Source organism: Sebastes umbrosus, chromosome 1, assembly GCF_015220745.1.
Source record: "Sebastes umbrosus isolate fSebUmb1 chromosome 1, fSebUmb1.pri, whole genome shotgun sequence".
Taxonomy (NCBI): Eukaryota; Metazoa; Chordata; class Actinopteri; order Perciformes; family Sebastidae; genus Sebastes; species Sebastes umbrosus.
Window position 1 is genome coordinate 40,484,978 of NC_051269.1, and position 14,211 is coordinate 40,499,188.

Genomic DNA, 14,211 nt, shown 5'->3' on the forward strand with positions numbered 1-14,211 from the left:
TTTACTAAAGAACATCATGCTGTATTGAAAAAGACTTGAAACTAGCGATTGAGACCATAAACTCATGCTTACAATGTTTACTGAGGTTATAAATCAAGTCAGAAGTAGGCTCATTTTCTCATAGACTTCTATACAATCAGACTTCTTTTAGCAACCAGAAGAGTCACCCCCTGCTGGCTGTTAGAAAAGAATGCAAGTTTAAGGCACTTCAGCATTGGCTTCAATCTTCAGAACAAGAGGTTGCCCACTGGTAGCAACCCATATGTCTTCATTCACTGCAGACTAGGCCTGTGTGACAAGAGGAGCCAAAACTATTTTCCAGTGAGTCAGACACTCTAATCGAATCATTCTACCCCCTCTTACCTCACAGGTTTGCAGTAGAAGGACTTATCGAACTTATCATTCCAGTCATTACATTATGTAGGCTATGACCAATGGTGGCTCTCTTTTAGCTCCTTAGCAACAACAATGTGTTCATGTCTCAACTGAAACTGTATTTTTTTGTAATAAAAATTATAAACTAATTCAAATATACATGAATAAAAAAACAGGAGTCGTAATAAAGATTAGTGCCTGCTTGTTCTAAATAAAACAATGGAGAAAACTAATATTATAAGATTACTGTTATCAGCCTATTATCCAAACTAAACAGTTTATATAATTATATTATGATTTTAATAAATATTTCAATATTATTAATCCACACACCCATCATGGATATATACTACTCATACTAATGAATCATCAAAGTATAACATTGGCAGAGCCTACCCCCATGTGGACGGACAGGTGTATCGCATGCTTTGATACAGTATGACACTGGGTTTTTGATACCTACACAGCTCTTAATAGTTTGAATTCAAAAGAAACAAAAAGAGATGATGATTTTGATGATTATTGATGGAAATATATACGATAATGCTGAGAATACAAAGAGTTGGAATTAATGTACGATTGTGTTGGGTTCCTGCTCATACTGGTGTGGAAAGTCATGAGAGGGCAGACGAGATTGCAAAGAGAGCATTGAAATTAAATGATGATGAAATAATGAAAGTCTCTTTTGGAAAAGGTGAGGCCAAATCGTTAATAAGAAAGGCAGTGAGGGAGTTGTGGCAGAAGAAGTGGGACACAGATACCAAAGGAAGACACTATTACAGTACAGAAATCAATTAAGGTGAAGGATTTCAAAGGGAAGTGCGGAAGAGAGGAAGTGTTTTTTTCAAGATTAAGATTCGAACATACTGGATTAAAATCAACTCTCTATTTAATGGCAAAGTGAGTATCAGATAAATGTGATGTTTGTAATGTTCCTGGAAATGTTGAGCATGTTATTATGAGGTGTTGTAAATTTAATTTCGAGAGGAACATCTTGCGTGATAAGATATATGAGCTAGAACTTAGATGGAACTTGCAAGGGATTTTAGGGATGAGTGAGAAAATGAGGGAATTTTGCAAGGCTCTCTTTATTTTTCTTAAAAATACAGTTCCATCACTGACGATGTGTCTAAGTGCATCAGTAGATGTATATTTAACTGTTTCAACCTGGCTTGGCCAGTGACTTTCAGGAACAGACTGGATGACAACCATGAATAGCGTGGCGACGACTGGAGAGACAGTGGACAGATCGGAAAGACGGCAACCGGGGTAGGAAGGGCCAGCAACCTAAATTGCAAATTCTTAGAGGAAGTACCCAAATCAGCTACGGAAAGCCTAAATGAAACATAGAGGAGCCAGAGAGGGGGGGAGAATGAGCACCCTAACAGGACGGACCTACAGTTAACGACCAACGCAAACGAATTATCGACTACGATTGCAGAATGTCCGTGCGGCAAAGTATGCAAAAATCCGCGTGGCCAAGATGGCCTGTGAAGGCCAAGATGAAATGCTTGGATAAGGAGCAAGTGATACAGCGCGCAGGAATCATCCCTGGTGAGACGCAGGAGGAGCCAGACCCAGAGTCATCCCACAGTGCCCGGAACCTCCACGTACCAGTAGCCCCAGCCCCAGGCAGAGTAACCGAGCATCGTCGGATCAAGTGGCCTCCAGCAAGTAAGGACAAACAGTGGCTCCAGGTTCGATGATGATGTGGACATTATCCTAGAAGCAGCAGCCAAAGGTGATGGTAAATGGACTTGCATTTATATAGCGCTTTTCTAGTCTTCCGACCACTCAAAGAGCTTTACATTACATGTCAGTATTCACCCATTCACACACACATTCATACACTGATGGCAGAGGCTACTAAGGTGCCAACTTTGCCCATCAGGATCTAATCTAAATACTCATTCACACACCGATAGCTATGCTTTCGGGAGCAGTTTGGGGTGTCTTACTCAAGGACATATTGACGTGTGACCTGGAGCGGCCGGGGATCGAACCACCGACCTTCCGATTGGTGGACAACCTGCTCTACCCTCTGAGCCACAGCCGCCCCGTGATGCAGACGGGAAGCTCCAAACCATGGCAATCGTCATCATCAGCCTTACCGCCAAGAGGTTGGCCAGTTCAGCCCCTGGACCCAGCGGCGTGCCCTACAAAGTCTACAAGAGGTGTCCCAGACTCCTTCACCGGCTGTGGAAGATTCTGAGGGTTATCTGGAGGAGGGAAAAGGTAGCCCAGCAATGGAGATTCGCAGAAGGCGTCTGGATTCCCAAGGAGGAGAATGCTAAGGACATCGAGCAGTTTGGGACCATCTCGCTGCTCAGCGTCAAAGGGAAGATATTCTCCGCCATCGTATCCCGTCGGTTGACGGAGTTCCTCCTGAAGAATGAATACATCGACACCTCTGTACAGAAGGGTGGAATCCTGAAGGTTCCAGGATGTCTCGAGCATACTGGAGTGGTCACTCAGTTGATCAGAGAGGCAAGAGAAGGGAAAGGAGACCTAGCAGTACTGTGGCTCGACCTCACCAATGCTTATGGATCCATTCCTCATAAACTGGTGGAAACAGCACTGGATCGGCACCATGTCCCATGCAAAATCAGGGACCTCATCTTGGACTATTACAACTGTTTCAATCTGAGAGTCACCTCTGGGACAGCCACATCCGAGTGGCACCGGCTGGAGAAAGGGATCATCACTGGATGCACGATTTTAGTGTTCCTCTTTGTCTTGGCTATGAACATGTTGGTCAAGTCAGCAGAAATGGAGTGCAGAGGCCCGCTCATCAAGTCTGGAGTCCGCCAGCCCCACATTAGAGCCTTTATGGACGACCTGACAGTTACAACAACGTCAGTGCCGGGGTGCCGATGGATCCTCCAGGGGTTGGAGAAGATCATCACTTGGGCCTGGATGTGTTTCAAGCCTGCAAAATCAACGTCCCTGGTGCTCAAAAGAGGGAAAGTTAAAGACAAGTTCCGCTTCTCTCTGGACGGCACCCAGATTCCATCTGTAACCGAAAAACCCATCAAAAGCCTTGGCAAGACCTTTGATTGCACCCTAAAGGACGCTGCATCCATCAAGACCACAAATCAGGAGCTGGAGGCGTGGCCAAAGGCGGTGGACAAATCGGGACTGCCTGGTAAATTCAAGGCCTGGATTTATCTGCACGGCATACTCCCCCGGATTCTTTGGCCCCTGCTAGTTTACGAGTTCCCAATATCAACTGTAGAAGGCTTTGAGAAGAGGATCAGCCTTTACCTCCGCAGATGGCTGGGCCTGCCACGAAGCCTGAGCAGCATTACTCTGTATGGGCAGAAGAACAAACTGAAGCTCCCCATTAGCAGCCTGAATGAGGAGTTTATGGTTACCCGCGCAAGAGAGGTGCTGCAGTACAGGGAATCTAGTGACCAAAGTCTCCCAGGCTTGCATCGTAGTCAGGACTGGTAGGAAGTGGAGGGCGCGGGAGGAAGTCTAGCAGACCGAGTCACGCCTGCGTCAAAGCGTGCTGGTCGGCCCAGTGGCATCTGGACGAGCAGGGCTCGGTAGCGTTCCAACTATGCACTACGACAAAGCCCAGGGCAAAGACAGACGCTGGCTGGTCCAAGAGGAGGTGAGAGCTGGTGTGGAGGAACTGCGCGCTAGCCAGATGGTGGGGATGAGACAGTAAGGCACATGCACGAAATGGGAACAGGCTATGGACCGCAAGATCTCCTGGTCCGAGCTCTGGCAAGCTGAGCCTCACCGGATCAAGTTCTTGATTGCGTCCGTCTATGATGTCCTACCCAGCCCATCCAACCTCTTCTGTTGGGGCAAGGTTGACGCACCATCATGTCCTTTGTGTCTCGGAAGAGGAACGCTAGAGCACATCCTCAGCTGTGGCCCAAAAGCCCTGGGAGAAGGACGCTACACATAGCGCCACAACCAGGTGCTAAAGGCGATAGCAGAAGCCATCTCCAACAGCATCACCCAGAGCAAGCCTCCCCAAACACCAAGGCAGGCGATTGCCTTCGTCCGAGCAGGGGAGAAGCCCAAGCCCCAGCCAAAGGGGGCAGTGGGACTCTTTGGAAACGCACCGGACTGGCAGATTAAGGCTGACCTGGGGAAGCAGCTCCGATTCCCAGAGCACATCACGGAAACCACCCTGAGACTAGACATAGTGCTGTTCTCAGATTCATCAAAACAGGTGGTCCTGCTGGAGCTGACCGTGCCCAGGGAGGAGCAGATGGAACAAGCAAATGAGAGGAAGCGCCAATTATGCCGACTTAGTGTAGGAGTACCGCAGGCGGGGGAGGTGTGCACGGTGTGTGCCAATAGAGGTGGGCTGTAGAGGCTTCGCAGCTCGGTCATTCTGCAGAGCTTACAGCCTGCTGGGCATCACAGAATGGGGATCTGGGTGTAACCTAAATGAATTAAAGGTACGGCATATTGGTTTGAAACTTTTATGAAAAAATGTTTTTCTAAAATGTGAACGAACTAATGGTTTGTAGTCTTATTTCATGTTTATTTTTATAGAACTGTCTTCAAGTGCGATATTGACTGTCACTGCTTTTTTCCTACATTAATTGTTTAGGAGAGACGGGCTTTTTGTTTTTCTTTGTTTATTTTTTGGTATTATTATTTGTATTATTATTGGGCATAGTGCAATAGTGTTGATGAGTGTATGTGCAATTATTTTGACGGGGGTATGTGCAATTTTCGAGTTATAGCAGAATCAATTGGAAGTTATAATGCTCCACATAAATTTAGAGACCCCTTCTTGTTTACTCATAGTATAACGTTGGTTGCAGTGTCAATCCACCCATCACTTCCTGGGTGCAAGATACGATTTGTGGTTCTTAAACGTGTGCAGTGACATTTTGCCTCATGGGATCTTACTTGTGTTTCACTATGTGAGTTGGGTCCTAAATTATATTGTAGCCTTTAACGGCTTCCTGTGTATTTTTGCTATTTATATCAAACGATTGTGCAGTGCACTGTGTAGCTCTTGGCCCGCAAAATTGCCGTTCCCTTTTTTAAAATGTTTTTAACATGCAAATTGTGCAAATAAATTGTTTGTCTTTTTGAGCTGTCAGACTCTTGTCCTGTTTATTCTGGACACGTACCTGTGTATGAGGTGAAATACATTGGAAGTTAATAGTTACGGTCTTAAATTTTCATTACTACACAAGTATGCTCGATATACAGGTATAAAGACCTAAAAAAATAGGGTTCTGGGGGTCAGAGACTTTGTTGCCTGCATTCCAGTGACTTTTAAAGAATGAAAATAACAAAATAATAAGTACACTGCAAGATCATTTTTGTTAAATAGACCCACTTTCAATTCTCAGGAAAGAAAATGGAATATTTTGCCCCTCTGGCGTGAAGTTGTGTGAATCTCTGGTATAAACCAGGCTAATATTCATGGGCTTTATATCATATAATTTTTCATTCAGTCATTATTTGCCCATGCTTGAATATTTTTATCTCTTATTAGTTCTCTCCATTTCCCTTTCTTTCTTTCACTCACTGAAGGCCCTTTCAGACACAATGCAACAATGGCACCACTCTACTCTGAAACCTGTTATTTAAAATGGCTTGCGCCACACCACCACACCTTTGCTGTGATGCTGTGTTGTGTGGAAAGCACCGCTCAAACATGCCACGGTTTTGCGAGCAGCTCTCCTCCGCTGGGAAAAGACATTTGGTGTCGCTCTATTGCCATCCGGGTGGAAAAAGAAGGCCTTATGGCTTATACACGCTCTACAGTGCCAGAAACAGGTTCAGATAATGAAAAGGAAAAAAGGTGTGAAAAGAAAGGGAAATGAAAAACGGGAGTCTTCTGGGAAAATCATGAGAGTTGGCAAGTATGAGTGCAGGTGGTACCTGTGGCGGCTCTGATGATGTTGAAACTCTGATGTTCAAACAGCAGCAGGTAGTTTAGCAGATGATGTTGTACTTGTTGATAATTACTTGAAGACCTAAAGTGCAACAAAAAAAAGTGTCAACATAATAATTATGTCAAATCATTGTCATCATTGGACAGCTTTTCAAAAAGTTATTATCATTATCATTATCATTATCATTATCTTGCTGTACATGCTGTCCTGGTAACCTTTTCCTGGACAAACTAAACTGGGTATTGTTTTGGGGCACACCCATGCATTTTAATCATATGTAATCAGCAAGCAAGCAATCCAAGTGTATTTATGTACAGTAGCACCTTTCGGCAGACACAAGTCACAAAGTGCTTCACAGTCAAAGAAATAAAATCACATAAAATAAAATAGAATCAAATAAATAAAACAAATATAAAAACACCGGATAAAATATACAGGGGAAACAGACAAAAACACAAGTTAAAACATAAAATATCACCTAAATGCCTATCTGAGCAGATGTTTAAATGATGTTTTATCTCTGATTCAGCAAAACGCCCAAAATCAGCAGTTTCTCCAGGAAATACACCACGCAGAGAAAACAAGCGTCCACTCCTACCGGCCGCACCTCTCACGCCCTAGGGCGTTAGAGACACAGTGTTCCAGAGAGGGTGCGCTTCGATCTCTGACCAGTGATTACACCAAATTAACAGCTTATTTTCTAACAATTTCCGTCTATGATTATGAACAAATCTTTTTTTTTTACATAGAGAGCACAGCACCTCCCAAAAGGACAGCAACAGCAGTCACACTTTCCCAAAGGGCGGCAACCACCTTTCTAAACCGGCCTTCGTGTTGCACTTCTCTCTTTGCCTTGGATGCACACACCATAGAGGCTCAAAAAGACTTCTTCAGTCTTTTACCAAGTGATTAACTGCTTTAAATTATTATTTTTAATTCTATTATTCACCAGGTTAAAACCCAAATCAGCATGAAAAAGCGAGATATACACCATGCAGCTTTAATTTTCTCTTACTTTTATCACATGGCAGAATAAAAATCCAGTTTAGCATGAAAAAGCGAGATAAACACCATCCGGCCAAACACAACCACTCCTCTTTGCATTTGTATTCTAATCCTTTATTGTTTTGTGGCTGATTTCCCTATTCACAGCTTTGTGTTTGTTTTTTTCACACATTTCCTTCAATTTCATCTTCTTCTATAATATCTTATCTATTTATTTATATTTATGTATGGTATATATGTACACTTAGCGCTGTTATATATTTATATTTTATAATCTTCATCAATGATATTTATTTTAATAATGTTGTCTGGTAACTGCTAAAGGAGAGGCTATTTTGTATTCCTGGATTTTTCCTTTTTACGCACTCATCCTTTAATTCTAATAAATTATGTTTCATGCTTTATAGCACTTTGGGTAATCCGTCATCCAATTTATATCGTCACACTTAACTCTCTTGGCTTAATTTTAATCCAAGGTTTTACTTCAGCCTGATGCACACCAGTCATGTGACTGGTGCTTGGCGTTCCTTCAAGAGATTTCAACATGGCTGAAGTTGGCAGATTTGGTCAGGGTTGAGGTCCGTTCAGCTGTTTAAAATGTTATCTTGCAGCAGGCGTTTCCTCACGGTTTCTACTGCTTCCCTGGTGGGGATGCATGTGAAAAAAGATGTGACATCATAGGATACCATGGTCTCCTCTGTGTCTAGTTGTAAACCTCAAACTCTGTTGGTGAAATCCATGGAGTTTTGGATGTGGTGAGGAGTGTTGCCAACCAAGGGAGCTAGGATGGTAGCTACATGTTTGGCAATATTGTATGTCACTGAGTTGATGCTGCTTATGATAGGTCTAAGGGGAGCTCCTTCCTTATGAATCTTGGGGAGCCCATACATGCATGGGATGGCTTCTCCAGGGTATAGACGGTAATACTGTTCACGGGTGATGATTTCATCCTTTTTAAGCCGTTGTAGACACTCTATGGCCTTCTTCTTATAACTACTGGTGGGGTCTCTCTTCAGTGACTCGTATGTGTTGGTGTCACTGAGAAGAGTGGAGACTTTGGCTTGATAGTCCGCTGTGTTTAGGACCACTGTGCATCTTCCTTTGTCTGCTGGTCGGATGGTTATGTTTTGGTCCCTGCTCAGTGATGTCACGGCATTCCTTTCTTGGATGGTGAGGTTGGAAGGCTGCCGAAACCTTCAGTCTGAGCTGCTCTGCTTCTGTTTCTGTTCATTTGTTTTTCCTTATGGCTGATTCTGTGGCTGTGATGAGTTCCACGGTGGGTAGCTTCCGTGGAGAGATGGCAGTCATCTCCACGAGAGTCTTTGAGGTGTGGGAGCTCCTGGCCGTCCGCGGTGAGGAAGAAAAAAGATGTAAGGTCGCCGTGACTCATAAACAAACTGTGGGGTGGCAGCAGGAATGTTTTCTGACACAACGGAGGTGAACGACGGACGAGAACAACACTGATATGTGGTGAGTCTTTGAGGTGTGGGAGCTCCTGGCCATCCGCGGTGAGGAAGAAAAAAGCTGTAGATGACGGGACGGGACTGTAAATCTGTATGTTGTCTGTATGTTTTTGCATACATTATAGCTCCATACATACAACATAGTTGAACATTTTATAAAGCTAAAAATGCTGTATGTACTATATTTACACTGTATCCCAAAAACAAGTATCATTCTGTGACATTTTATGTTTTTGCACAAATTGATGATGCAACTATCATTTCCTCTCTTTGTAATCCTCCAGAGGTGTAACGCCCCTCCCCCCGGGCATTTGTAACACCTGAGCTAACTGGTATGCATTGCTCCTGGCTGTGATCTAGGTCGTATCTGAATTGTACTGACTAGGGTTCAACCAGAGTTGACTGGCTTGGTTTGAATTGACAAAAGGAGGGTTGGACCAGAGTAGGTTAACTTCAGCTTTAAGTTGTGGCATGCAGAAAGTCCTCAGGGAAGGTTATCTCACATCAAAGGTTATCATTGTCTTAATGTCTAATGGCGTAATCTAAGAATATACATCTCTTGCAACACTGCAACCTCATTAAGCTTTACTGTAGGTTAAGTGTGCCAAGTGCTGGCAGTCGCAGCCGCAAAAGCATTTGCAGCTACACCCACCACAAACAATAAACTACTACTGTAGCTTCTCATCCATCATAGTTGACAGGTAAACTAAATTAAATTACAGGAGGGTAGGTGTAGTGGAAAGCCTCCCAGCATGCACTGGGGCAACAGGTGAATTAATATCAGTCACTGTTTATCTCTAGTGTTCCTATGGGTCATCTGTGGTCAGTCTTATATAAATATGGTTACACTATCAGTGTTGTTGTGTGTGCGTATGTTGCTGTACTGATCCCCTGCTCTGAGAAGCTAATAACAGCATCCTCTTGAGCTGGAAACTTCCACACGCTGAGAAAAAAATGTTCGCCTCTTTGGTGGCAGAAGTGAGATAGCAGACAATGATTGAAAAGCAGCCATATTGGGGCATCCTGCTTGCTCCTGATTGCTCTCCTCTCCTCCATAGAGCACATGGGTGTAGACGTCCTAGGCCAAGAAGGAATTCCCAAAAAGGGAATGGTTTTACATGTGTTGGCCACAGACAATTGCTCTCTCCTTACCCTTCCTGACTGATTCTTCCTAAGTTTTGTGTTCTGCTAGTGTCCTTGTCACTACTTGTAGCATGAGGCAATACCTGCAGCCCAATCAGGTTGCACAGGTAGTCCAGCACCTCCAGGATGGCACATCCATACGTGCGGTCGCAAGAAGGTTCGCTGTGTCTCCCAGCACAGTCTCAAGAGCATGGAGGAGATACCAGGAGATCGTACGTTACACGAGGAGGGCTGGACAGGGACGTAGAAGGGCATCAACCCAGCAGCAGGACCGGTATCTGCTCCTTTGTGCGAGGAGGAACAAGGAGGAGCACTGCCAGAGCCCTACAAAATGACCTCCAGCAGGCTACTAGTGTGCATGTTTCGGACCAAACTTTCAGAAACACACTCCATTAGGGTGGCATGAGAGCCTGACGTCCTCTAGCAGGACATGTGCTCACAGCCCAGCACTGTGCAGCTTGATTGGCATTCGCCAAGATGAACACCAGAATTGGCAGGTCACCCATTGGCACCCCGTTCTCTTCACAGATGAGAGCAGGTTCACACTGAGCACATGTGACAGGCGTGTAACATCATCCAGCATGACCGGTTTGGCGGTGGGTCAGTGATGGTCTGGGGAAGCATATCCTTGGAGGGTCGCACAGACCTCCATGTCATAGCCAACAGGCAGGTACAGGTAGGCAGACAGGCAGGATTGGTGGCAAAGGGGAATGTGCACCAGGCAGGCAGGTAGACCGGCAGGCAGGCAGGTAGGTAAAGGTACACAAGCATACAGATAATAGATGCTCAAATCCAAGAGCACCAAGCAAGAAACAAACAAAACAACTAAGGCATAATCTCTATGAACAGATATCTGCATATGAATGCAGAATCTGTAGGCAACGGGACAAGATTTTGGTATAGGAAGCATTCTGGTTTGTAATCCGAGTAGTATTGACCAATCCCGTTTGTGTGGGCTTTGGTTGCATGCAGGTAAACAACTATTTAGCTATTTATTAATCTTTACAGATATCAGATGTATAATCCGGTCGTAGACGTCGTCGATCAACTCCAATTTGTGTGCATCTCAAGTTGCTAATTGAACCATAAATAATGACCAGCGCACAGGAGAGGAAGTCTTGGCCCGGATATCCGTTATCCGCTTGCCCCCAAAGGCTAAATCGTCATCAGACCAATACCCAATGGGTTCTAAAATTGACTAGGACGAACTGAAAAGTGGTGAACGAAAATGGGCTGGTTAAATATCTGGAGGACTGATGAGTAAAGTGGAGACAGGTGAGCAGGTGGGCAGGGAAGGTGAGGTAACTGCAGGGAAGTGGGAACAGGTGAGTATGAGGGGGAGGGGGAGGGAGCAGTCAGGTAATGGGGAAAAGAGGGAAAGTCCGAGGTCTAGTGGATGGTTGTGTCTAGAAATCCCCAGAAAGTCCCCAAACCTAAAAATCTGATCTGAGATCTGCAAAAACTTGCAAAAACTCTCACGACACTGCCTGCCCGACAACCCTAAGCTTAACTATTCGAGGTCAATGCCTAACCTTAACAATCTCGTGAGAGTTTGTATTTACAAGGAAATATTGGTTCTAAACTTCTATTGTTCCAACTCATAACTTGTCAGGAAAGTTCAAGTGGTTAACTTGGTTGCTTGTCTAGATATTCAACATTCTTAAACTTGGCTACCACTTCGGAAAACATACCAAGCATCATTGTGCCACCTAATTACCTTCTGGCTCCTATAAATGGTCAAGTACACAAAGGGAGGCAGCACAGGTCTGCGGCTCACAGAGACTCTCTTCTGACAACTGACGCAGCACTGCCAGTCAGCCTCCAAGGACAACTGCCTGCCTCACACCTGGAAAGGTAAGTGAATGATGATAACAATAATGATGGGGGCAGTGGTGGAGGTGATAAACAGAATATACACAGTACTGTACATTTTATGATAAGGCTATTCATGAGATATAATTGATTAACACTAATTAACACAAATGGGTAAAATCAGTTCCCTTACAAATTTGTACCCTGGCGTTGTGTTTATCTTTACAATCCAAGTTACATTTCGAGGGTTACAAGTGACAAATAATGTTATAGTTATACTGTATTATACAGTACGTCTCTGGACGCCAACACTGGCTTCTACACGGTCCCACTCTCACAGGTGAATTCTCGAACAAGCTCTTTCACTCACTAGCTGAGTTTCCATTCAATATTTTTACGTGCATTTTGAAGCAACGCATTAGAAAAGCTGTATGGAAATGGCAAAATTCGATAAAAGTTCCTCAGTCTTTTCCTGGGTATTCCCATAACACACGAATGCTTGTCTTTGTCTACGGACAGCATGAAACATGGCCAATACTAGCGGACATGAAAGAACAATTAACACTTGCCCAATTGAAAAAATTCATGAAGACCCCTCGCCATTTTTCTATCTTACATGGGTTAGATGGCCAAGGCAATCTGTTTTGTTTCCAGTTCACAACCTCTACTTTTTCTACTCTGTCTACTAGGAGCTTACAGCCATGCAAAGCCTACTTCTGTCAACTTCTGACAAAACTACATTGTAGCCGAGTTTATTTGCTCCAAACCAGTTGATGGAAACGTGCCTAGTTTGCATTTCTTTCTTGCAACATTTCAAAAGTTTGCTTAAAATTCAATTGAATGGAAACACGGTTACTGTTGGATTCCCAAACATCCACTTCAAGAGTAACACATCCAGTTTACATCCATTATTGAGCAAGCCATTAGAGTCTGCTTTGATGTAGTTTGTTAAAATATCTCTTTTGTTCTATTCAGCAAGTGTGCTTCTTATCTCCTGGATGTGGCCCATAATGGGGATGATTCGGGGTATGCTGTTGCTCCTACTAATGCAGACTTTAACAGGATGGACAGGTAAAGTGTCTGACATATTATCAGGTTACACATTAAACTCAAATTCTTATTAGATTACAAATTTTCAAATAACAGAGCAAATAATTTCTTGTAATGTGAAGGGAGTTGCAGGGAGTATCAAAACCACAGAGGATTACCACCTCACTCTGCAGTCCCCTCCAGCTCTATAGAACATTTCAGCATCTTTCTGCTTAATGTTTTGGTATTACAGCCAGCATCAAATATTGTCTATAAGATGGGAATTCTAAGTGGGTTTGCCACAATTACTTTGGTTTATTTAATTATATATTTGTAAAAGTTCATACATTGACTAAAGACACATTAACCCTGATTAAGTGCATTATCTAATTTATCACATTGGGATAAAGTGTCTTTATTTTTTCACCTTCTCCAACCACAACTGCTCCATCCACAGCTGCTCAAACCACAACTGCTTCAACTGCTCCATCTACACCTGCTCCAACCACAGCTGCTCAAACCACAAATGCTTCAACCAAAACTGCTCCAACCACAATTACTTCAACCAAAGCACCTCTAAGTCTTCAAGTGAGACTAGCCAACTCTAACAGCAGCTGCTCTGGCAGAGTGGAGATCTTCCACCTCGGACGTTGGGGGACGGTGTGTGACGACTTCTGGAATTTGAATGACGCTCAAGTGGTTTGTCGACAGCTGGGCTGTGGCAGAGCTGTGTCAGCACCAGGAAATGCACATTTTGGACAGGGCACTGGAACAATTTGGAGAGATGACTTTCGGTGTACAGGGAATGAGGCATCACTGAGAGACTGTGCAGGAGGATTAGGGTTCCCTTGTAATCATGCTGAGGATGCTGGTGTCATTTGTGAAGGTAGGTTTATGCATACAGTAAGCACACTGCAGTTGGTATTGTTCACACATAATTAGAGAAGGCACCTAATATCATAGCACTAACTGGATACCATACAGAATGGATTTCTTTTTTTTTTTTTTTACAACAAGCCACATTTACAATCAATACACAAGTTTTCGAACTCCAATTTGTACCATACAGAATGGGCATCCTCTTCCACCGGATAAGCAAATATCCAATAAAAGACATTTGTTTTTGTTAAGACCATTTATTTACATCAATGTTTTAAAAGGAACCAAATGATTAAATGATCAAGTACAGTTACATTGAAGAAATGGGACTTTTGCTCAATACTGGTGAAATTGTAACCTGCAGTTGTCATGTGGGTTGACAGAGATTTTGCTTTCACTTCAACCAGAAATTCCTACAGTGAGACTGGTCAACTCTCACAGTCGCTGCTCTGGAAGAGTGGAAATCCTCCACAACAACCGTTGGGGGACGGTGTGTGACGACATTTGGGATTTGAATGATGCTCAAGTGGTTTGTAGACAGCTGGGCTGTGGCAGAGCTGTGTTAGCACCACACAGGGCATTTTTTGGGATGGGCAGCGGACAAATTTGGTTAGATAATGTTC

General features: G+C 43.8%; 1 protein-coding gene across 1 annotated transcript in view; it reads left to right on the forward strand.

The window, feature by feature from the left end:
* The window catches only part of LOC119489489 (deleted in malignant brain tumors 1 protein-like), a 63,283-nt gene that overhangs the window by 13,290 nt on the left and 35,782 nt on the right, over positions 1-14,211 (forward strand). The window lies entirely within an intron of this gene.